General features: G+C 37.4%; 1 long non-coding RNA gene across 2 annotated transcripts in view; it reads left to right on the top strand.

The window, feature by feature from the left end:
* Window positions 1-26,142, top strand: part of LOC102485866 (uncharacterized) — a 92,010-nt gene that overhangs the window by 37,001 nt on the left and 28,867 nt on the right. The window contains exon 3 of one of the 2 annotated variants that reach the window (XR_003549470.1): window positions 16,421-16,746. The exons of the other annotated variant lie outside the window; for it this stretch is intronic. This is a non-coding gene — a long non-coding RNA (uncharacterized LOC102485866). Of the gene's footprint in view, window positions 1-16,420; window positions 16,747-26,142 lie in introns of those variants that run through there. 2 annotated transcript variants of the gene reach the window in all.

Here is a 26,142-nt window from a genome sequence, read left to right as displayed (position 1 = left end):
AGAGAGAGAGAGAAAGAGAACACAGCAAATACACAGAGATTTAATGACCTCAGAAGTCCTTCAGTTCCAAGTAGCAACTAAAACTTTGGCAACTGATATCAGGGTTAAAGAGGTGTAATTATAGTGGGAAAAGAAAGCTTTGGAGAATCAGACATGAAGTTCACCATGGATTCCATGACCGACAAGCTTTGTGATCTTGGACAAATCACGTAATTCTCTGAGTATTGTTTTTCTTCTCTATATCATTTTCCTCACACTTTGTGGAGGATATGAGGATTTTTATTTATTTATTTATTTCCTAGATTCTTTTTTTTCATTTTTAAAAATTTATTTTATATGTTCAATCACTGTATATCACTACACCTTATAAAATGAGTTACCCAACATGAATACACTTCACACCAGTCCAGTTGAAACTATCATAAATGTTACCATCAACAAGCAACCTTCCATTTCCATGTCCCTTAAGTTTCTTGCCTTCTATTTTCCCCTTGATTCCTTCATCTCTCCCCCTTCTCCCATTCTCTTCCCATACTATCTCCTGTATTTGTAACCATTTTCCACACTTCTGTATCCTCTAATCTTTCAGTTTCCACCGTAAAGTGTGGACGGTCAATGTATATTAGGTGGAGACATACAATGCCTCTCTTTCAAAGCCTGACTTGCTTCACTTAGCAGTAAATCCTCCATATTTGTCCACTTTCTGTCAAATGCCAGGGTCTTATTTTTTATGGCCGAGGAGTATTCCATAGAGTATATATGTCACACTTTTCCAAACCAATCAACTGTTCATGGACATTTGGGTTGGTTCCCTGTCTTAGCAGTTGTGGACAATGCCACAATAAACATAGAGATGCAAGCACTTTTATGACTGAGAGTTCTATCCTTTGGGTAGACAGCCAGGAGTGGAATTGCTAGATCATATGGTAGTTCTCTTGTAGATCTTTTAGGAACTTCCATATTGTTTTCCACTATGGCTAGACTAATTTACATTCCCACCAACAATGTAGGAAAGTTCCCTTTCACTACAACCTTGCTAGCACTTATTATGTTTTGTTTTCTTTATCTTAGCCATTTCAACTGGTGTTAGGTGGCATCTCATTGTAGTTTTGATTTGCATCTCCCTTATGGTGAGGGATGTTCAGCAGTTTTTCATAAGCTTTATGGCCATTCATATGTCTTCTTTAGGGATTTTTGTCAGTTGACTTTCCAATCTTTTAATTGTTTTGTTTTGTTTTGTTTATTTTTTTTGGTAAGGCATAGTTTTGTCTTCTACATTGAGATTCAGTCTTCTGCATGATTTAATCTGCTTTTAATACTTTTGAGGTAGGTTTTGATCTCCTGCATTACAGTTTTCTACTCTAGGAATTCTGTTTAATACTTCTTTATGTTGTCTATATCCTCCTTCAAGTCATAAAAGTACTTCCTCACCTCCTAGAATTCAATATTTCTTTTATCTTCCATCTCACAGATTTTTGTTGCCATAAATATTCTAAATTCCTTTTCTGACATTGCAATAATTTCCTCTGGTTTTCCCATACTTGGAGACAAGTTACTGTGTCCCCTTGTGTGGCACATATCACTTGGTTTTCTCATACTTGAGGTTCTTCTCCAATTTTTAGTCATTTGGTAATGTATTCACTTTGGGCTAATTTGTTGGAGAAGTTTTCTGCCACTGTGAGCTTGTGTGCTTCCCTTTAGTGTGAGGTTCTTCTGTGCCAATTTCTCTCTTGTACTGTGTTTTGCAATTTGGTATCCACAGAAGGAGTTTTGAGTTCAAATTTATGAAGAGAATTATCTCCCTTTTGCAGCTGGTTCAGTGGGAAGTGGTGAGGAATTCTCTGAGCATAGAAAAACTCAGATGTTTGGCTACTATGCACCTCGACCTGTCTGTACACTCACTGGGTAGAAGCTGAGCAGCAAAATAAGAAAGAAAGGTAGAAGAAAAAGTGACTACAAAACAGAAAAAAAAGAAAGAAAAGAAAACAAAATAAAACCCAAAAAACTATGTCCATGCAAGTGTGGCCCACAAAATAGGCATAGCCCCTCAGATGCATATGTCTCCCTGAAATAACTCTGTCCTATGTAGAAGGAAGGAGGTAAAGAATTAGCAAAAGAAAGGATTAGGAAAAAGATTTAAAAAAAAAAAAAAAGATACCCCACCACCACCTTTCTAGCTATTGGCTGGAGAGGGGAAGTTTCAAGAGTAGGCAGCAGATCACGGTTGTTCAGCCCTCATGCTGGTCCCTGAGATGGGCAGAGCACCTCAGATGTAGATGTCTCCCTGCAATGCACCTGTCCTATGTGACGAAAAGGGAGGAGCGTAAAAAATCAGCAAAAGAAAGGATTAGTAAAAAGAGAAAGAAAAAAAAATAAAACACCTTTTCCACTCTACCTTTCTAACTATGCACCTGGGAAGTGAGATTATAAGGGGGAGGAGGGCTGTAGACCAGAACTGCTGAGCCCTCATGCTGCTCCCTAAAATAAATGGGCAGAGCACCCAGATATAGATGTCTCCCTGCAATCAGATATGAATCAAATATGAGGATTTAAAGTACCTGATTCACAGCTTTTATTTATTTATGATAGCTGACCACTGCTTTGTTACCTTTACTTACTGAGCCAGAAAGTTGTTTTTTAGTTCTGGCCACATAAACCATCATTTTATTTTTATATTTTAAGTTTTTTAACTTACTTATTGAGAAATATATAGAGGAAGGCCCTAGGATATGAACCCAGGACTTTCCCATGTGGGTCTATATGTTAACAGAGTGCCATCCATCATTCACTTTGATGTTGAACAGATCTTTCTTTTTAAGGAGCATGGGGGAGATATTAAGATATTGCATGAGTGGGAGAGTCAAACATATGTTCTTCTTAAGATCAGACCCCAAATTCTTTTTCCTCATGTCATGTTATCTAATCACAATAGCTAGCAAGCAGTTGGGGAGAATTCATTTGGGAATTGTCCATTTTTTTCCCTTTTAGGAAGAATATATTTTACTCCTCTATCCATTTAATAAAACATAAATTTTCCATGAATCTTGAAAATAAATCCATTGGCATATTTCTTTTTTTGAGAGATTTTTGCTGTAAGGTATGTATGCTCACCAGAAAGACAGACAGACAGACAGAAAGCAAGAAATCACCTCCCTCCCCAAATGTGGTATGACCACACTGCTTTCCCTTCTCCTTCATTCTCCTCTTGGGATTTCAGGCACACATGTATATGCACCTGGCATGAGTTTGAAGCTGCCAGGTCTGAGACTTGAACTGTGATCAGCCATGTGGGAGTCCAGTGCCTTAACCACTGTGTCTCCTGCTGGCCCCTGCATTGGGTTTCTAAATGGTCAAGAATACTTGCAGAATTTCAAACATGCATCTTCTAAATAAGGTCTCTGTTAGAGAGATAGAACATGTGTTTCCCTTTGTTTTATACTATAACAACAGAAAGTTCTACCTTTCTGTTTTATCAGTGACTGGGGTGGTGAACTTTGGTTTGTAGTCTGCTAGCCCCAGTCACTTTTCTCCTCCCTCCATCCCTCAGAGACAAAAATAATGATGAGTAAACAATTAAATATACAAGTACTAATAGAATTTGAATAAATTAACCCTGAATTAAATACCATTTTAACTTTACATAAAGCAAAGGCCATTTTTATTAAGATGAGTAAGCATTACTTGATAATTTTTAATTCTTTTTTTTGTTGTTGTCATGGGTTTTTTCTCTTTTTTTTGGTTTGTTTCCAGTATCATCTTTTGTTGAAGTTCAGCTTTCTAGAAGATAGACTCTGAAAAGGAAGTAGTTTGTCAAGTGTATTAAAGAGTATTATTGGAGTTGCCTTGTGTGGGGGGAAAGTAAGGAAGGAGGCTTGAACAGAGAAGTTGGATTGTGGTACAGTCTTAATGAGGGCCTATGACCCTATGAGGATCTGTGAGGCTAGGATGGCTGTTCAGAGTTTTGCTAAATTAAGAGGAGGATCTTAGGGCTTCATATACCTGTGCCAATCAACCATTGGATGTAGGCTGTCTAGAAAGTGGAAGACTTATTTGAGGCAACTGTTTTTAACATAGGGAGATTCTAGGTAGCACATCATTCTCCATGACACCTTAGACTTGGATAACTTGATCTTTGTCCAGGGCCTTGCATTTTGAAGGGCTTCGTTCTGTCCTTCCTCCAGCCTTGCCATTTTTTTATTTCCTCAAAAGATACATGTGCTTGCTGGAGAGAGAGAGAGAAACAGAGAAAAGAAGTGTGGTATATTATCTGTTGAAGATCATTTTATAGTTTTATCAACTGGACTAGGAGAAATGGTCACATGTTGAATATTCACTTCATAAGCTAAATAATGTAATTGAATGTATAAAAAAATTAAATAATAAATAAACAAACAAACAAATAAATAAATAAAACGGGATGGGGGAGAGGAATGGAAAGCAATTGTAGATACCAGAGACAGTATGGGAGGAGGGTGGCAAATGGCAGAATGTGTTTCATATAAACATATATGAAACAAGAAATGGAAAATTATTTGTTGACGATAACATGTATAACTATACAGTGTATTCTGGATGGGAAATCACATTTTGCATGCTGTGATGATGTTCAATGAATAAATGTAAAATAAATAAATGTTAAAAAAGTTAGGAAGGCTAAAAAAAAAAAGGAAAAGAAAAAGAAAAAAATAGAAATCATCCTCCAAAGAGGGTAGCCATGTTGCAGTCTCTTCTCCATTCACCTCTCAGGAGTTTGGACATGTATGCCCATGCATCCTGCAAGATTTTCCATCCTCTGTGTCCAAGACTCAAACCACAGTCAATCACATGGGAATCCAATGAGATAATCACTATGCCATCTGCTGGCCCCAAGCCTTGCACTCTTTAAGAGGCAAGGATTCTGAGTGGCCAAAGACATATTTACATTCAGAGTCTGCATCCCTCCTGACTGTACTTTTGATACTCAAGACTCTATAAAATCTTTCATCCTAGACTACAGGAGTGGCTGAGGAGCAACTATTGGAGGGTGAGGGTAGGTGTACATAGTAGGGTGTCCACAAACATCCACATGATGATCTTTATATATAGAAGGTGGTTATTTTGGGGGAAAGGTATGGGAAGGGAAGAGCAGAGCATTTGAAGATGTTCATTTGTATTTGTACTCTAAGCTCTGAAAATGGTAGAGGATGGCCTTCCTTGTTACCTATTCCCTTATCCTTCCTTGTAGTTAAATAACTGAAGACAGTTACAGGATTGGACTCCAGTTGCAGAGGCATAGGTCAGAGACATGAGAACAATTCTGGTTATTGCCACAAGGCCAGATGCTTCCTTCACTGGAAAATATATAGCTTAGTATAAAGGGCTAAGCTTATCCTAAAAGCTTGACCTCTTAGGAAAAGTAAGAACAAGTCTTGCCCCTTATTTACCTTATCTCATGGAACTATTTGTGAGGATTAGAGTAAAAGTCCATAATCCCTTCATAATTCCCTGGACAAAGGTGCTATAAAAGCACAAGACATTATAGTGTAATCCTTAGAATACATTTATTCTACAGGTGGGGGGGGCAGGGGCACAGACTTCGAATCATGGGTTCTGCTGACTTGTTCAAATGTCTGACTTAGCAACAATGTGCTCTGTATTGATAGGACAATAGTAGCTAAGAGATGATAAAGCTTTTGTAAATGGGTGAATAGCTCCTGGGGGAAAAAAACCCACATATTTTACCTGATAATACCCAACTCAAATAGTTATTGTAAATTTTAGAAATGTTTCTATCAATACATTGAGCAGTTATGTGTCTCAAAATTTGATTCTACAATTTTTCAGCTGTCACAACTAAATCTTCTACTAACCAAAACACCTTCCAAAGTTCTGAGGTTAACTCAGTTTCCGAGACAATCTATAACTGACATGTTTTTGCACCTGAATCACATTTCACAGCAGACTTCACACCAAACAGATGACTCTTGAAAAAAAAAAAAAGGAAAAATCCATCGAAGGCATGGTAGCCCTTTGTACTTTTTAAAATTTATATATATATATACATGTGTATATACATACACACACACACACACACATATTGCTATAAGTATGTGCATTTTGCAGAAGAGAGACAGAGAGAGAGAAAAAGTGAGAAATCACCCCCCAGATGGGATGGCCATGCCATATTCCTTCTCCTCCATTCTCCTCTCGGGCATGCCAGGTCCAGAACTCAAACCACAGAATCAACTATGAGAGATTCAGCACCTTAACCACCACACCAACTACTGGCCCATCTTTTTGCATTTTTTTGACAACTTTACCCAAATGGTAAATAAGCCACTTCTCTCCAAAACAAAAGTCAGACACTCATCTCTGCTTTTATCAGTATTACATGATCTCTAATTAATGGTCTCCTGTAAACTTACTATATTCTTCGATTCTTAGTTTGCTGGTTTCTTTAAGATTTTATATTTAACAAATGAGAAAAATGATCTAGAATTATGAGAACTATCCTGTGAAACACTTTTCCTTGCTTTCTAAGTAGCAGGAGCCACACATTTTGTTCAATGTCTTTTTCCCTTAACCAAATTGGTCTAATAAAACTGAATTCCATAGACTACATATCCTGTATAAACATAAGTATTTTAGCAGATAATTGCACAAGGACTTATTTGTTATTGGTAAACTATATTTATCTAAATGGGCAAATCTTAGATGATATCCTATGCATTTCCCCTGCTGAAACAGAGTCTGAGAAAGCAGCTCTAATCCTGTGTTGTGGTTTACTAGTTCTATCATCTTGGCCCATAGTTGCTACCAATAAAGAAGTTGGGGAGTTGAGTAAATCAGTGATTTCTAACCTGAGTATATAACTGGAGCTCTTCATTTATTTCAATATTGCAAAAAGCCTAATTGAAATAGTTTTTTTTCTTCTTAAACCTATATAAGTTTGTATAAGCTAAATAAAATAGAAAATTCCTTCTCATTGATTGGAATATTATCAACTTTGTATGGTAACAGTGTTTTCCTCATGTGAAACAGAATAAGGAGCGAGCTTAATCATTAGGTTGATTTATATAAAGTTGTTGCTATTTGACAGTGCTGACCTAAAAAGAAAAGTAATTTCATATGGCTTAATACATTTTAGTGCATTTTAGCCTGGGGACATAGCCTATTGCAGAGGTAAAAAACTTTGACTTTAAAATCAGAGATCTTAGATCACTCAACCTCAGCTAGCTTCAGTTCCTTCATATGTTAGATAGCATTTGGCAGTACCTGTTTCACAATTTTTATGATATCTAATGTTTGATATTTTTAAAATATGCAAAATTATTAGCATTATGCCAGGCTGAAAGTAAGTCTTCAATGATTCATAGCTCTAAGAATTATTAGCTCTAATAAACAAAGCTTTGATACAGAATGTCATATTTTCATGATCTTATTGGCAATCATTTCTAGGCTAAGGTAGAGTTGAAGTTACGTATTCCAGATGTTTAGTACAGCATTCTTAGAGGAAGAATGTTTAGTGTTTAGAGATCTATGAATTTCTGTCAGAACCTATGTGACATTTTCCCTTGACTATAACCCAAATGGAATAAACCTGCATTCAGTGGTAAAAATAAAATTAAAATTCCATGTATGTGTGTGACTTGGTGTCAAATCTAAGAAATCATTACCTAGTTCTGAGGAGTTGAAGTTATTCTTCAATGTATTGAGCTGTGTATTTCTCCTACCAGTACTACACTGTCCTGATAGTAAACTCTGACATCAGGAAGAGTGATTCCTCCAACTTTCGCCTTTTTTTCTTTTCCCCTCCCATCCCCTGCTCTCCTTTCCCCTTTCTTCTCTTTCTCTTCTTTCTTTCTCTCTTTCTTTCCTTTCTTTGTTTATTTTTCTTTCTCTTCTCTTTTCCTTCCTTCCTTCCATCTGACTCATGTGCTCATCAGACACAGAAAGAGAGGAGAAAGCAACTCACATGGGGAGTGATCACACCACCATCCACTTTCTTCCTTCTTATCCTCCTCAGTTTATTTATTCTTAGGAATTTTTTTGGAGCAATTGCGTGTGCCTTGTGTTTTTCATTTTTGTTTGTTTATTTATTTTTTAAATTTTTATTAATTTTTTGAAGAGGTTTTTGCTATAAGGTGCGTGCACTTGCCAGAGAGATACAGACAGAAAGCGAGAAATCATCCCCGGGGGGATGGTCACACCACACTCCCTTCTCCAACATTCTCCTCTCGGGATCTTGGGCACGCATGCACATGCACCTGGCGTGAGTTTAAGTCACCAGGTCCGGGACTTGAACCACGGTCAACTACATGGGAGTCCAGCGACATAGCCATTTTGCTAACTGCTGGTCCCAATTTTTCCTTATTATTTTTTGTTGTTGTTGCTATTATATAGTAATGCAATTAATTGTTATATATTAATCTTAAATTTTGTGAGCTCATATAACTCAGTTACCAGTTCTAGGAGTTCTAAAATAGAATCCTTGAAATTTTCTACATAGTCAGTTTTCTACACCATCTGTGACAGTTTTATTTCTTTTCCAATCTATTTTATTTCTTTTTATTCTTATTACTGTGATTAGAATTTCCAGTAATATGTTGAATAATGGTGGTAAAAGTTTTCTTGTCTTGTTTCTGATCTTAAAGGGAAAGCATTTAGCCTTTCACCATTATATAAAAGGTTAGCTATAGGTGTTTTTGTAGATGCTCTTTACAAATTGAGGAAGTTCGCTATTCCTAATGTACTAAGTATTTAAAAAATAAACACATGTCCAGTTGTGTCAAATGTTTTTCCTGAGTGAATTGATATTATCATATGATTTTTCTTTAGTTTGTTAATATAGGTATTAGAATTCTTGATTTTTAAAATATCAAAGTTTTCTTGCATACCTAAAATAACCCTGCTTGGTTGTAGTGTATTATTCTTGTGACATATTTCTGGATTCAATTTGCTAAAATTTTATTGAGGATTTCTGTTCTGCTTTTAAGAGACTTGTTTAACTTTCAAGCTCCCTTTTATGTGTAGCTTAAAGTTTAACAAGTGTCCAGAGGGGAGAATGTCTTCCAGGAAGAATGCATGTTAGATTATAACTGCAATCTCTGCAGCTGAAAGATAATACAAGTAAGTAACCTAAACTGTTTTTCAAGGGCACACAGAAAGAAAATGATGTAACTAGAAAACATAAAGTGATAGTTACATAAACATTCCATGTACAGCTTTTCCTATTTATTTATAGACAGAGTCTGAAGATTCAAATTTGAATCCACGCTACATGCTAGACCATGACATACCCATGAATGGTAGTCTGTAAAGCCTAATTATACATTAATTCATTTATTATAAACACTGATTCCTTGCAAAGCACCATTCTAAGAGTACCAATTGTGAAGCTTCTTACTCATTTTCCTATGGAGCAGATGGAACTTCCCATCGTCATTGGAAATGTTCCATATGTATTTCTTTGAGCAACTAAACCTGTGTAAACACAAGGATGATTAAAACATCAGGGACAGATAATCAGATTCATTATTTTTTCAGTGTTTCTTGGGAAGGAAGTGTTACAGGAGACCCTTGATCTGAACCATCTTACTTGATAGGATACATTGATAGAGTCTTTGCAGTTACTTTAAAACCCAGAAAAAACAAAGGGGGGTTGTCACATTTATAGCCTTCACCTTACCATGTTAGCCTTGCTTTAGTTGCTTATAATTCTAGGTCATAGGATTTAATGAGCCCCTACATATAAATAGGAATCCATTTATGCAAACAAAGCATCTCTTTGGAGGCTGGGTGATTTACTAGGCAATTATCCTAATTAGCCCAAGAAAATGTAGGTTTTTGGGTGAATTGCTGGTCATTAAAAGACTCCTCTTACTGATTTAGAATTCATGGGAACATTTTGTCATTAGGAAATCTGATAAAAAAGAAATCATATTTTGCTTTTTATGCAGCTGGACCTATAACTGCACAAAGATGCAGACTTTTAAGTGATATATGTTTCACTGATTTGAGTAATATTCTGTTTGTTCTCTTAAAAATACTACATCCATTCCTAAGCAGAACAGGAAAAATGGCTTTGGCTACACTCCATTTTCCAGGATAATTTTCTTCAAAGAAGACTGAGTTCAGATGACTTTGAAAATTCATTTCAAAGTCCTTCCTGGATATTTTCTTTAATGTTGATGGAATTGATGTTGAACTATGACATGTTTGTACACCATTCACATTGATTCAATTAATTAAAAATGTGTGTTCCAGGCTTAAGTTCTTGACATGCAATGTGTTTATTGCATTTTTAACTGCACAAACAGATTTTCTTTGCCATTTAATAACTATTGGAAGAAGACAGTCAACTCAGAGACAAAACAACAAAAAGCAACAATAAATTAATCTAAGTTTTCCCATGGTAAGTTAATGCCCTTTTTGTTTGTTCTTTTTCTTTCTTTTCTGGAGGGCATATACACTCACCAGAGAGAGAGAGGAGAGGAGAAAGCAAGACCATATTCCCATGGAGAATGGTCATGCTGCAGTCTACTCTCCTCCTTTTGGGCCTTGGGCATGCATGTACACATGCCTGGCATGTTTCTCAAAATTGTGAGTCAAAACTTGAACTGTGGGGTTTTTATGAGGAATTTGGCTACCTTATCCACCAGGGCACAGAGCCAGCTGATAAATTACATAAATAATTTTTATTTATGTTTCCTTCCCTACTACTGATTCCTTTAAACTATTAATACATAGTGATGAAGTAAAAAACTTTCCAATTTGCCAATGATGGAGATCAGCATCACTGATGGGGCTTAGGGGGAGGTTATTATGGCACAGGCACTTGAACACTTTGCAAGTTTAGTGCTCTTCATAAATTCTTAATAACGTTATTCCTGGTATGTCACAATGGAATAATCATCTTACCAATAAAATTTTCCCTTTGTTTCCAAGCTGAGTGATCTTTTAGAGACTTGCATTTATAAAGAGACCCCCACAAAGGGGATTTTACCAAAACATTCATCTTGCTTTCCCCAGAAGTCAAAGATGATTGCTTCTATTATTTATTTAAAAGGCTCTGAGGTCTTTGATATAGAGACACTATCTTCAAATGCAAGCATGTTTCTCTGTGTCAATACTTTGATTCCAATGACAAAAACTTTTTTCTTTCTTTCTTTTTTTTTTTTTGGAGAGGTTTTTGCTATAGGGCTTGTACACTCTCTAGAAAGACAGAAAGAAATAGACAGAAAGCAAGAAATCATCCCCCAGGGGGCATGGCCATGCTGCAATCCCTTCTCCTCTATTCTCCTCCTGGGATCTTGGGTATGCATGCACACACCCCCAGCGTGAGTTTACGCCACCAGGGACTCAAACTGCAGTCGACTACATGGGAGTTCAGTGACATAGTGATTGCGTCAACTGCTGGTCCCACCAATGACAAAAACTTTCACCACTCATTTCTTATACAGTAGCAACTGCTATATGCAATCATTGTTTTTAGTGTTAAAGAGTACACATGCACTTGGGGCCAGCAGATGATGTAATGGTTACATCAGTGAACTCCCACATTGTCAACCGGGGTTCGACCTGAAACTTTGGACCCAACGGCTTGAGACTCTCACCAAGCAAGTATGTGTGTGTGTGTGTGTGTGTCCCAAATCCTGAGAGGGGTATGGAGGAAAATGGATTGTGGTATGGCCAACCCCCTTTGGGCTGATTTCTCACTTTTTGGCTCTCTGTCTCTCCAGCAGCTGTGCCCTATAGCAAAAATATCTCTAAAAGAAAAAGAAAAAAAGCACATGGTACATTGTAATTCGCAAGCACTATATTTAGGATAATACAGATACTTTGGGTACATACGCTCACATTCATTCACATATTGGAAATTAGATGGTACCAGTCACTCACCTTTCTCCTTTCTGTTTTCTTTCAAATGAAAAATACAAACAGAAATATAATTAAAGATTAAAAATTGAATAAGGTTTACTCATGGATTAGACAACTTCTCTAAAATCCTCAGAGAGCAGTTTCCCGCTAACTTGTAGGACAAAGTTATTTCTGGTCATAAGTCTAAGACAGAACTGAGTTTTTGTAATGAACATTTATCTAGCTAACTGAAAGGACAACTGTTAAACAAAAATCTAATTTTTTTCAGAACTAGAAACAACCTACCTTTCCTCTCACATGGTTCTGTCTGTAGCTTAACTTGGCCCAGCAAGTTGAGACTTCCTTTGGTCTCACTATTAGGTAAGCTTAGAGGAGTGAATGATGAGAGAATGAGGAGCAGAGCATTAATCCTACTTCACTGTTCATCATTTCTAGGTGAAAAGGAGGTCACACTCCCTCCATGGAATCAGGAAGAGTGTAGAGACCATAACAATGTACCCTTCAAATCTTACTGCAGAGAAAGTAATTGAACAACAGCCTCATCTGCTTTTCTTGAATTCATAACTACATTTATGCCTAGGTCTCATTTTCCAAAAGCTATTCCTTAGAAATAGCTGAATGCAACCAAGACTTAAAAACAGGCCCGTTTTATGGAGATGGGGGACTCGCTGACACATGACTTTGACTCAAGGAGGAGTCGGTACCAGCCTTGCTGAACTTTCTTAGAGATGCTGGGCAGCCTGAAACCTAATTTCCTCCTTTCCACTCCTCTCCTTCCGTTCCTCATATCCTCCCCCTCCCTCCTTCACAGGGGTTAGTTCTGCATTGCAGTTTGCTGCTTTCCCAGCTGTCTCCAGCCCCCCTCTCCCCTGCCCCATTTCCATTGTCGGTTACTGACATTGCCCCAGTATATCTCATGTTTCTAATTTTATATTATTGTCTGCTTCTCATAGGACCTGGACAAATTGAAAGAGCAAAGTCATCTATCCACCAGCACTGAACATAGACACGTATGAGATAATATAGAGAAGTGCAATACTTGGTTACTTTGCTCACATCAAAAGCTATTTCTCAGGACTAAGAGATAAACTGAATCTTTTAGAGCAGTACTTCTCAAATTCACAATGGCGAAGGACCCTTTCTTTTGAAGTTGTCAATCCATTGTAAACCGATGCTTTTATAAAATATAAGGAAAATGAATTACTAAAAAAATGAAAAGACATAAAATATAATGTTTGATTTTTTTATGATTAGAGCCAGAGACATAAAATGACTTCATCACATTCCAATAATAGGATTCTAAAGACTTATCATTCATCCTTATCTCATGGCAGACTGGTAACAGTTCTCAGCCTATCTGTAGTCCATGGATCACACTTTGAGTTGCTCTGTACTATAGTATGTGGCACTCAGCTGTGTTTACATGATATTGAATCAAATGGTTGAAAAACTGAAGATTCAAACCATCAAATTTCTGTTTCTTGAGGCTTTGGGGTTTCCAGAGGATAAGGCCTGGTTTGAGTAGGACAATGAATTGACTGGTTGCACTGGAAGGAAATTGAATCTACCATTCTGTGGGCTTCAGAAGGGGGTTTGTGACTAGGCTTTGGTCAGAAAAATCTGGTTTGTGGTTGGCCGCAAGAATATGTCTTAGTCTTTTAAATTGTATTCAAGATAGACACATAAATATGTCCTCGGTTTCTGGCAATTTCAGAACCTGGGGTGAATATCCCTGACCCAGGATTCTCTTTTTACCCTGGTTCCATAGCCCCTTTCACTGGAGTTAGATGCCTTATAAGTTTCATGTTCAGAGACTCCTCAGGTTTGGGAGAACCTCAAACCATGGGGTGGAATTTTGGCAGCTTAGGAAAGCACACCCTTGCCTTACTTCTACTTTTGCATTGGTTTTTGAAGTTTAAGTGTTAAACAAAATTTATACAAACATGTAATTTTGACTGTCCACCTGTGGTTAACAAAACTGTAAGTAGGAACATGTGGAAGTTTGTTGATCATTTTAAAGCAGCAGAGTGCCTCCACCGGGGCCTGGTCCCTGCTGTGACAGAAACTTCTTTTGTTCCTCTTCTGATTATATCATTATTTTGAATGGACTCAGCATTTGGAATATGTTATATTTTCACAGTGCTTTGCAGTTATTTTTATTTGTTTTTGTCCTTTGTCTAAGAGTACATTAAAGTGTGTCAACTGTCATCTCCTGCTTTATCAGTTGATTGGCTCAAGTGCTACAAACCTATCATATCTAAATGTACAAAATAGGCAAAATAAATGGGGAAGAAGGCAGAGTTGGAAAAAGGATGAGTTGAAGGGAGGATTTGGTTAGAAAAAAAGAAAACTGGCTTTCAATTACTTCCATACTGTGCAAAGGGGCACAGACACAAGAGTGGTCAATCAATGCTTGCAATTTTCATTCTTTTTTAAATGTCAGTAGGAGTGCACTTCTTTCTCAGCAACCTGAAGAGTTGATGGCAGCCTGGAGCTTGTAACTTACATTGCATCACCCTGGGATTCAGAGAGCTATCTCCACTAAAAAGCCATTTAGTAATGCAAGGTCAATGGGCAATTTATAACCTAGACAGTCAGTTTGTTTTGAAGCCCCTGAACTTTGGTGGACCTTGCCCTCTGCATGTTTTTTTCTGTAAAGATTACACAGCTGGATAACAACAACTCTTTCATCATATACAAATAGCCAACGCTATTAAGCTGCATGACATTCTCTTCCTTTTATCATTTTGGTAGATGATCCTATAAAAATAAATTAAACCAAATAAAAAGTAATGCACCTAGATCAGCATGTCTTGAACATCTGAGTGAATATATTTCATTTGTGGCTTTTTTGTTGTCAACAATGATAACAGGACTTTGGTTATTAACCTTACAGTCTTTCAGTGAGGGTCTCAAGTAGAGGTGTCTGTATTCAGAAAAGAAACAACGAGGGAAGAACCGAATAATTTCCTGGCTAATGAATAATTTCCTGTCCTGTTAGCTCAGAGCTCAGTGTCATTTCATATTTAATGCAAATAGCATAGATTATGAACAGGTCATATCCCAAAAATGTTTGATGTGAGTTATCTTTAGTAGATTTTAAGTCATTTTATTTTACCTTTCTTAAAATTTAGTGTTTTAGGAACCCAACTGTGTCTACCATGTCTTTTAAAGTTGTATATTATTTTTTTTCGATTTTTAAATTTTTAAATTTTTTTATTTTTGAGAGGTTTTCGCTATAGGGCATGTGCGCTCGCCAGACAGACAGAGATAGACATAGAGACAGAAAGCGAGAAATCACCCCCCAGAGGGGATGGTCACACCGCAATCCCTTCTCCTCCATTCTTCTCTCGGGATCTTGGGCACGCATGCACACGCGCCCAGCATGAGTTCTAAGCCACCGGGTCCGGGAGACGAACTGCGGTCAACTATGTGGGAATCCAGCGACATAGCCATTACACTAACTGCTGGTTCCCTAAAATTTTATTTTATTTTTTAATTTTTATTTGAGCAGAGAGGAACAGAGTGAGAAAGAGAGAGCGAAAGCAAGCCGCCATGTCTGGGTACTCGAACCATGGCTGGCCATCTGAAGTCCAGCACCCTTCACCACCACACTACCTGCTGGCCCCTTAAGGGTATATATTCTGATCAAGCCTTGATTTTCTCTGCTTACTGGGTTAGGTGGGTTGAATATAAAGATTGAACAACATTTTACAATAAACTTATAGAACATGATAATAATGATAACTGACAGAGAAAATGCCTTTCAGTTTTATTTCTAGGCAGTCTTCCCAAATTTCTGTTTTGGGGAATCAGAATTACAGAATAGATTGTAGTGCATAGCTAGGGCCTGAGTATAGGCTAGGGCCTACGTATGGTTGAAGTATCTGCTTTGATTTTTTTTTTTTAAACTTTACAGAGGCACCACAGATGAACAATAACAAAAACAATAACAAAAAGCACCATGCACACAAATCTCTGTCTGATTCCATGAAGGAATTCTACTTGTTCCTCTTGACATTTCTGGCCTCTTGTTTTCATACCATTGAAAAGGCTTGGAAGGTGATTCTCAAGTTTTCTTGTTTTTAATGTCCTCAAAGACACTGCTTAATGCCAAAGGGCATGACCTGAAAATATAATCAAGGCTTCGAGAACTGGTTAAACCTCATATAAACATTTCTATATCAAGTCATTGAACAGTAAAATTAAATAAGACAAATAAGCTGGTAGTAAATCAATAAAAACTGATGTGAAAGTGATGTTTACATAAATAGCAGCCTAACTAATCCTTTGACATCTGAAAGTATCAAAAGGTAAAGACTTCAAGATATTTACAACCTTATATGTATAAGCCTCAGGCATTTCAAGGGTTTCCAGCATCTTTTAATTTTTTTTTCCCCCTCAGTATCTTTTAAAAGAGGAAAGAGCAAAATAATTGTCCTTTTTCAAGGTGAGATTTAAAACCACCTTTAGATCTTGCTCAGGATTGGAATGCACGTTCTCCTTGACCCAGCACAGGAACTGTAACTCTCCAAAAATAACAGTTTTTTTTTTCTCGCAGCTCCTGGAACAAAACTCAATCACACAGAAAGTCTCTGAAGAGAATAACTTCACAAGACGTTTTTGAAAATGAACAGGAACTTCCTTGATAATACGAAAAGGAATGTATCTGGTTTAACAAATGTGTGCATGTCCTTCTCTTGTCACATTGATGTCCAAATCTTGCCTTTTTTCTTTTCTTTTTTTGTTTAATTCTCAGTATGTTAATTGCAAACTTCTACATCCAAGAAGAGTGAAATTTGTATGTTTTGATACAACAAATGCCTGATACTTGGAACCTAAAAATATTAAAAGAATAGTATCAGAGTCAGCAGATAGATAACTTAACTGTCTTATCATTTTAAATTTGTAAAGAAACTCTAGAAACTGACCCCCCCCTTTTTTTTTTGGCAGGGGCGGGGAGGATTGCAGCAGAGAAGGGTAATTATTTGTCCTCTGTCAAGTCTAGGACGATGCTAAACCCTTCCAGAAATTTCATAGCAAAGAGATGGCTTAGCAGAGAGTGAACCAGTCTTCACCAATCATTTCTATTTTTTTCTTAGTACACAATCTACATTTCCCAGGCTCTTTTGCAATTTGAGACAGCCACATGACTAGTGCTGTGCAGTGGGATATAGCTATAAGTCATGTAGGCCATGTCCAGGCCTAGCCCAAATAGTGCCTCAAAAATCTACCATCTCTCTTCCCTTGTCTACCAGCAGAATATAAAAGACCTAATAGAAGACTCTGGGACCGTACAGTTACTAGACTGAAGGAACCTGAGTTTCTAGATCGTAATGTCGAGCAGAGGCCTACTGACCTAGAAGAATTTGACGTAAGAGAAAAGAAAACCTGGACTGTACTAGGTCACCAAAATTTTGAAGTTCATTTATTATAGCAGTGAACTTGTCCTGACCAATGTAGAGGTATAGCATAGTAATTTGTGGGGTATGCTTATAGGAGAGTACAATAGGCAGAACTCCAAGATAGACCCCAGGACATCTGCCGCCTCATGTTTCTCCCATGACTATTAGGTTCCATAGCCACAGAGATTTTGCAATGTACTTAAGATATTAATAAATTAACCTTAAGATAGTATGATTATCTAGGTGGCCCTAACTTCATCACTTGAGCTCTCTTAAGCAGAACTTTTCTCTAGTAGGAGAAGAGGAAGATCAGAGATATTTGAAGTGTTAAAGGAATTCAGTTTTGAGATGGAAGGGGTCATGTGGCAAGGACGTGGGAGTGGCTTCTAGTAGCTGAGACTAGTATTTGGCCAATATCTAGTAAGATAATAGAACCTTAGTGCTAGAGCCTCAGGGAAATTATTTCTGCCAACAATCTGAAGAAGCTTGGAAGCACACTTTATCTAGTTGAGCCACTAAATGAGAATTTATCAGCTGACACCTTGAGTTCAACCTCATATGACCCTGAATAGAAAGTATCATGCTAAAACAAGCCAGGCTCCTGATGTTGTTCCATGTGATAATGGTGATACAGTACATGTGTCTTGTTTTAAACTACTAAGTTTGTGATAGGTAATTTTTGATGCAGTAATAGAAAACCAATGGGTGGGTAATAAGTGTTGTGTCTAAGATATGTGGCAAATCACATCTGGTCCATGCAGGTGTCAGTGTTAGCATTCAAGAAGCTGGATCTGGTAGGCAGGACGTGGCATCAGGAGACAGTGCAAGAGTGAAGCCTTAGTGAGATGGGCTCTCTGGCTACAGTTCTGGGGTTGAAGCTGTTGCTTTGGATCCAAGACTGAGCCAGAACTCAGGCATAGAGGAGGAGGTACTACAAAAGGACTTGAATATGGAAGACATGGGGAGATATTTTTGCAAAGTGGCTATCATATGTAGCATCTGTAGCATTTTGTATGAATTCAAGTTAAGATTTGGTAAGTCATAAAATCTCCAAATCTTATTGTCAATACACTGATTATAAGAGTCATTTAGTATAAAGTGTCAGCCTGGCTAGAATCTCTGATAATGCGACCGACAATTTTATTTGCCAAGGTCATGAATTTTATTATCTCTGATTGAGCCTCTGCTTTCTGGAAAAACAGACAATTTACTCTGAATTAGAAATCTGATCCATACTTTGGGCAGCTTTTTTGGCAACAGTGAAATCCGCATTTCATAATTCTAAAAACTAATGGTATAGTGAGAATCATGATTACTCATAGTTATGCAACTTAGCACAGATTTGGCTTTGTCAGTTTGTCAAGCGTATCAGCAAGGGCTTCACATTGTGGGCAGTCCCTCTGTGAGGTGCTTGGGAGGGAGAAAGACTTAAGCCATGGTTTTTGCCCTTGAGGAGCAGGCAAGTTCTGAAGCCAAAACTTAGAAGTAAGGTTTGCTCTGACAGGCCACCTAAATTTTAGTTGAGAGAGCAAGACATTTATATAGGGAAAAATAAGGAACTTAAGTTGCTATATAGCATAGTATAGTTTCTGTGTACTTCATGGCTTTCTAATTATTTTTCATCCTTTGAACTATAGAACCTTAGGCTTTCGATGGGAGGTAATCTTATTAGCTATTTTCTTTGCAATTGTTGCTGATTCTGGTCCCGAGAATCATTTTCAGAATAAAGCATTTGTCTTTGATATCTTCATTTATAATCCAGTTGAATTCTGGTAGGTGGCCAAGTTTATACTTACAATTGATACCTGGAAGAAAAATAATTTAATGTCACGATGAATTACTTATTCCTAGTTGTTACTGGTTGTTAGAGCACAAGACATTCTCTGCTCATAGAGGGAGAGAAGTTGAAGAGTGCCCAGAATTGTTAATAATTGAACCAAAAGACAATTAAGTACCTCCATGTGATGTGATTAGACTGTGCTAGTCCATGGATCACAAAAATAAGTTAGAACTAGTTCCCTGTCCTCAAGGGAATTAACATGAAGAAAACAAACTGTAAATGCAATAGATAGCACTACTGCTACAGGGGACATGCTATGAAGAAATATAAACAAAGTGCTGCAGATAAGAATAACTGACTTGGAACTGCCCCATGGGCTAGTGGTTAAGGGAGCCAGATCCCACATGGCTGACTGTGATTAGAATCCTAGCCTCAGCAGCTTGGAAAACATTTTAGCTTATGTTCATGGGTGCCCAAAATATCAACAGGATGGAGAAATGAAAAAAAAAATAAGAAAAAAGGAATTATAGCATTACCATGCTCCATTGATGGGGGTGGGTGCTTTCTCCCTCTCCTTATTTCTGTTTCTGTTTCTTTGACCTTGGAGAGTGCAAACACACTGGAAATTCAAAAAGAAAATATCTGACTTAACTAGAAGAGTCAGCAATGACTCGGGGAATAGCAACGATTTTCTTTGCAATTGTTGCTGATTCTGGTCCCGAGAATCATTTTCAGAATAAAGCATTTGTCTTTGATATCTTCATTTATAATCCAGTTGAATTCTGGTAGGTGGCCAAGTTTATACTTACAATTGATACCTGGAAGAAAAATAATTTAATGTCACGATGAATTACTTATTCCTAGTTGTTACTGGTTGTTAGAGCACAAGACATTCTCTGCTCATAGAGGGAGAGAAGTTGAAGAGTGCCCAGAATTGTTAATAATTGAACCAAAAGACAATTAAGTACCTCCATGTGATGTGATTAGACTGTGCTAGTCCATGGATCACAAAAATAAGTTAGAACTAGTTCCCTGTCCTCAAGGGAATTAACATGAAGAAAACAAACTGTAAATGCAATAGATAGCACTACTGCTACAGGGGACATGCTATGAAGAAATATAAACAAAGTGCTGCAGATAAGAATAACTGACTTGGAACTGCCCCATGGGCTAGTGGTTAAGGGAGCCAGATCCCACATGGCTGACTGTGATTAGAATCCTAGCCTCAGCAGCTTGGAAAACATTTTAGCTTATGTTCATGGGTGCCCAAAATATCAACAGGATGGAGAAATGAAAAAAAAAATAAGAAAAAAGGAATTATAGCATTACCATGCTCCATTGATGGGGGTGGGTGCTTTCTCCCTCTCCTTATTTCTGTTTCTGTTTCTTTGACCTTGGAGAGTGCAAACACACTGGAAATTCAAAAAGAAAATATCTGACTTAACTAGAAGAGTCAGCAATGACTCGGGGAATAGCAACGCCTAAGCAAGTTCTTAAAGGCTTAGTAAAATTTGCTAGGCAGTGAAACAAGTTTGTTCTAGGAGGAGAGGATAACTCATTCAGAGGCATGAAGAGTTTGAATCAAGGAGTAGGGGAGCAACAGTGTGGGGAATGTTTATGGAGTGAGGTAGGGTTGAGTGGTAGGTGAAAGAATGGTGGTAAAGAAAACCAGATAATAGGCAGGTGAAATATTTGGTGTGTTTGCCTCAGTCAGAAGTAGAGTTTAGATAGTTATGGACTAGAATAGCCTGGAGAGTTTGACAAAGTCCAGCTGTTGGAAAATATGTTAGGCCAAGACTTGGTAACTGATCTCAGATTGCTTCACATCTGGAGGAACGATCTAGGAAGACAAAGAACGAACAGGATATGAGTACTCCTAGCCAAAAGTTGAAAATGAGCCAAAGATCAGAGTGAACAACAGAAACTCAAGAAGCAGGCAGAGCAATTTGTCCGCTGCTTCAGTCACATGAGACTGGCCCTTAAGGGCAGGAATTCTGGGCCCTCTAAGAGGCCTGGGCTATTTGGCAAGGAGTTAACCAGGAACAATCCAAGAGTCTAGGTATCCAAGATCCACAAAGCTGATTGTGTGGCAATCCAGCAAGACCCTGTCCTAAAGCTTATTCATTATGCTTGCATTGAAAGATGCCTCTAGGGTATGTTTAAAGGCTAAACCTAAGAGAATAAATTATTAATCCCAGTCTTCGATGGCTAGAACTTCACAAAACCCCATAGGAAAGTCCAAGTTTTTATGGGCAGGTATGTTAGGGTTCTCCAGAGAAATAGAGCCAATAGGATATGGATATATAGAGTTATTTATTTTAAGGAATTGCCTCACACCATTATGAAGATTAGAAGTTTCAAAGTCATTGGGGTAGGCTGGCAGGCTGAAGACCAGGGAACATGGTTCGAGTTCAGAGATCATCTATGGGCAGAATTCCTTCTTAATTGTAGGGAGGTCTTTTGTTCTATTCAAGGTTCCATTTGATTAAACAAGGCCTACTAATATTATGAAGAGCTATCTTTTCTACTCAAGGGTCCACTGATACAAATGTTAACCTCATCCAAAATGTCCATGCAGAAGCATCTAGAATACTGTTTGACTAAAATCTGGGCATTGTGATTTAGCCAAGTTGACAAATAAAATTACTCATCACAATGAGTGAGGTAGTTGATGGATATAAATACTAGGGACCTATCATTTCAAAGAAAATTTTTAAATGAGTAATGTAAATAGGAAATAACATACTCAATTTGCTAGATTACCTTTCATTCACCCTAAATCTATGTTTAATAGAATATAGATTTTTATGTCTACATTAGTGTGTATGTGTGATGTAGGGGAGAGTCTGAATATTTTATGTATGGTGTTCATAAAGAGTGGTGGTTCAGGTGCTGGACTGCCACATGGCCAGCTGCAGTTAGAGTCTTGGACCTGGCAACTGGCTTTTTCACTTTCTCTCTCTCTCTCTGATGAGCACATGTGCTCTATAGCAAATAAAAAATAATAATAATACATAAAATAATTTTTTAAAACAAAGCTATCCTAGAGATTCTTCTCTTTACTTAACAGTTCTATCTGTTGGCCCAGGATGATCAAAGAGTGGTCAATTACTTTTAGCTATCATTAATGACATATTGTTTGTTCTCTCTGGTTGACTAGTTGAGCAACATAGCAGTGAGTGTGTTCATAGCTATGTCAGTCAGTCTAACTAGTGAGGCATAAGCTAGAATCATCCACTATTAAGTGTAGTCCATGGATCAGTAACTCAGATAACTTATAGACCCAATCACTTCATTTTAATCACCTGAAAGTTTACATGTTATAGCTCTCCCAATCTGTACTTTAACAAGAATCACAGGTAATTCACATCTGCTTTAACATTTGAAACACAGATTTCAAATATTCATTGAATGCATTGCTTACGTGGCCAACTCTACTTACATAAAATTACTGAATATACTGTTACAACTATTTTTTTTAAAATTGTTAGCAGGTGCACGCTCTCTCCATAGACAGAGAGAGAGAGAGAGAAGGAGAAAGTAAGAAAGTACCCTGCACCTCTCATGGAGGATGATCATGATGCAGTATTTTCCATTTCTCTTTTCATGATTTTGGGCATGCACATACATGCCTGTTTTTGTTTTGTTGTTGTTATTTTGTCTTTTTTTTTTTTTTTTTTTTTTTGGAGGGATTTTCGCTATAGGGCGCGTGCGCTCGCCAGACAGAGAGAGACATAGAGACAGAAAGCGAGAAATCACCCCCCAGGGGGGATGGTCATGCCGCAATCCCTTCTCCTCCATTCTCTCGGGATCTTGGACACGCACGCACACTGAGTTTTTTAAGCCACCGGGTCTGGTACGTGAACCGCGGTTGACTACGTGGGAATCCAGCGACATAGCCATTACGCTAACTGCTGGTTCCCTGTTTTGTCTTGTTTTTAAGCCTCTGAGTCTGGGACTTGAACTATGCAGTTGGCAGTGTGGTATCCAGCTGCATTAGCCACCATGCCACTGAATTACACTACCAGAAAGCCTATGAACAAATCTAGCTCATGATAGAGGGATCTTGAATCTGAATTACTATATTAATTATTTTGTACCGTATAAGCCACATTTTGACTACAAACTGTGTTCTATTCTTTAGCAGTTAAAAATACATTTCTTGAAAATGAATTCATACATGTTTTACTAAACTTTAAACCATCCCATGGCTTCCATATAGCCAACAGAACAAATCTGAAATTTGTAAGCTTGGTATACAAAGCCTGACATAATTTTTACTTTTTTTTAAAAAATCCTTAAATTATTGTTCTGCTTACACAAGAACCATATCACCTTCTACCCCACATCTTCATCACTTAACTGTTCTTTTAACTTTATTTAACTTTATCTTATTTAAATATTTTATTTTATTTATATTTATTTATTTTTTAGTTTGACCAGAGAGGGAGAGAGGGAGGAAGGGAGGGAGGGAGGGAGGGAGGGAGGGAGAGAGGGATGGGGAGAGAGAGGGGAGAAAGCAAGCTGCCAGGTCTGGGAATCAAACTGTGGTTGGCCATGTGTAAGTCCAATGCTCTTAACCACCATACCACCTGCCAATCCGACTTATCTGTTCTTTTAATCCACTACTCCTCCCATTTTCCAGATATTCTTTCTCACTTCCCAATCTAACCCCATTAGAGTTCTCACTATCTCTGTTGTTTCTCTGATAGATCAAGCTCTTTTCATTTTTACTTATCCTTTGCTGACTATATGCTCTCTCTTTCCACAGAATTTAAGATTAGTGAAGAAAGAACTGAGTCATACATCACTCCATTCCCATTGTCTAGTGCTCTGTGCACAATAGGAAATTAGTTAACATTTATTTAAAATGCAATATGACCTGTGAAGAGCACATTATTGCTTCTTTTCACTGAAATGAATCATAATATAAAGAAACCCTGAATAAAACATAGTTATTTTGGTGGAAAACCTGTGTATGGCATAAATGCTCTCCAACTCATTGTCAATAACTAAATTCTTCCTATTAAAAATTGTAGTAGACTTAGGGGACAACACGTTACGGTATGATGATTAAAGCACTGGACTCCCACATGGCTGAACATGATTGGAGTCCTAAACCTGGTGGCTTGAAAATCAAGATGGGATGTCTGTGTGTGCCCAATATCCTGAGAGGAGAATGGGAGAAAAGGGATTGTGGCAAGACCATCTCTCATTGGGGGGGCAGGGGGGATGATTTCTCACTTTCTATCTCTCTCCAACTCTCTCTGGAGCACAAATATTCTATAGCAAAAAACTTTAACAAAAATGTGGCATATTTAAATTTAATGCTTCAAACTATAAAACTACTTGTGGAAAACACAGGAGAAACACTTGAAGACATCAGAGTAGGTAAAGGTTTCCTAGATAAGACCCCCTAAAGCATGGGCAACAACTCCAAAAACATTTGAGTGGAATTACATCAACCTAAAAAGCTTGCATATAACAAAGAAAGAATAATAGACTAAAGAGACAACCCACAGGCTGGGAGAAAATATTTGTGAAGTGTCCTTCAGATAAGGAATTGATAACCAGAATAGTAGGGAGCTCATGCAGTTCACCTGCAAAGAAAAACTAATAATCCAATATAAAAATGGATAATAAATTTGAACAGGCAGGTTTCTAAGGAAGACATATGAGTCACCAAAAAAATCTGAAAAAAATGTACAACATCTCTTATCATAAATAAAACATAAAACCACAATGAGGCCAAAATGGCTATGATCAAATCACAAAGAACAAATGCTGATGAGGACGTGTAGAATAGGGAATTCTTGTGTACTACTGGTAGCAATGTAAGGATGTGAAGAAAAGGGAATTCTTGTGTACTACTGGTAGCAATGTAAACTAATACAGCCACTGAGGAAAACAATATGGAGATTTCTTTAAAATTTACCAATAGGATGACCATATGATGCAGCAATTCCGCTCCTGAGTATTTTCTCAAAGGGCAGGAAATCATTTTGCATTTTACACATTTGTGCATCCCTGATTTTCTCACAGCATTAGTCACAATAGCTAAGACATGGAATCAACCTAAGTACTCAAAAACTGTTAACGTATTACGATAATGTGGCATGTATACACAATGTATAGTAGCCATAAAGATCACTCAGCCGTAAAGAACAGTGAGACCCCATCCCATCATTCAATAGAAAGTGAACAATTCTAAATCGAATGCTAAGTGAAACAAGCCAGACTGTGAAATATAAACATGGCATTGCCCCAACTTAACACTTAACATATACCAAATGTCTGCACTGAATGACAAAAAAAAAAAAAAAAAAAAAAAAAAAAAAGATTCCAAGACATAGAAGTGGAGAGGACAACTTGCTTGAAATACCAGAGACTACACATGGAATGAAGAGTGGTGGGACGGACTGAGGATGCAAGTTTAACAGATACAGGAATGCATGTAAACAAGGCAAATAGGTTATGGAACAGTAAACCACAACAGGATTAAAAAAATAAAAATCAAAACTGCAGAGTGAAAATTGAAAGTGCACAACATAATATGATATCTATTGTTGAAGATGATAAATATGATAATATCTTTGATTTGATTATACATAGGCATGGATGTTTTGAAAAATCACATTTAAGGTTTGCATCCTGATGTCTCCCTGACCATGGCTGGGCTTGCTGAAACTGCGGATAGATTGTGGTAGGAAGACACCATTGAGGGTCTCTGTCTCTCGGTCTTTCTCAGGGAATAAATAAATAAACTTTTAAAATTTAAAAAAGTTATTCTGTACATTCTTTATTATGTTTTCATTTATTTATTAATTTTACTCTGTTGAAGGAAAAAGAGAAAGTTCAAGACAAATATCATTTAAAAATACTGTAAAATACGAAGGTTTTCCTTAGAAGTTTACCCCCAAAAAGTGCTTCACTGTTTTCTTTAGATGTCTTTAATTTCCCTCTTTCCTCTTCAGTTCTGTGCTTCTGACTATTTTGGCTTTCAATTACGTGAAACATCCACTTTCTTGTGAAGGTCAGATTACTACACTTTTTTCTAATGGGACAAAACCTAAAGTTTTCAAGATAGAATTTTTGATA

This window comes from Tupaia chinensis, unplaced genomic scaffold (genome assembly GCF_000334495.1).
Source record: "Tupaia chinensis unplaced genomic scaffold, TupChi_1.0 Scaffold000251_1, whole genome shotgun sequence".
NCBI classification, from domain to species: Eukaryota; Metazoa; Chordata; class Mammalia; order Scandentia; family Tupaiidae; genus Tupaia; species Tupaia belangeri.
Note: the sequence above shows the minus strand (reverse complement) of the source record. Positions and strands in the feature narration are given on the sequence as shown.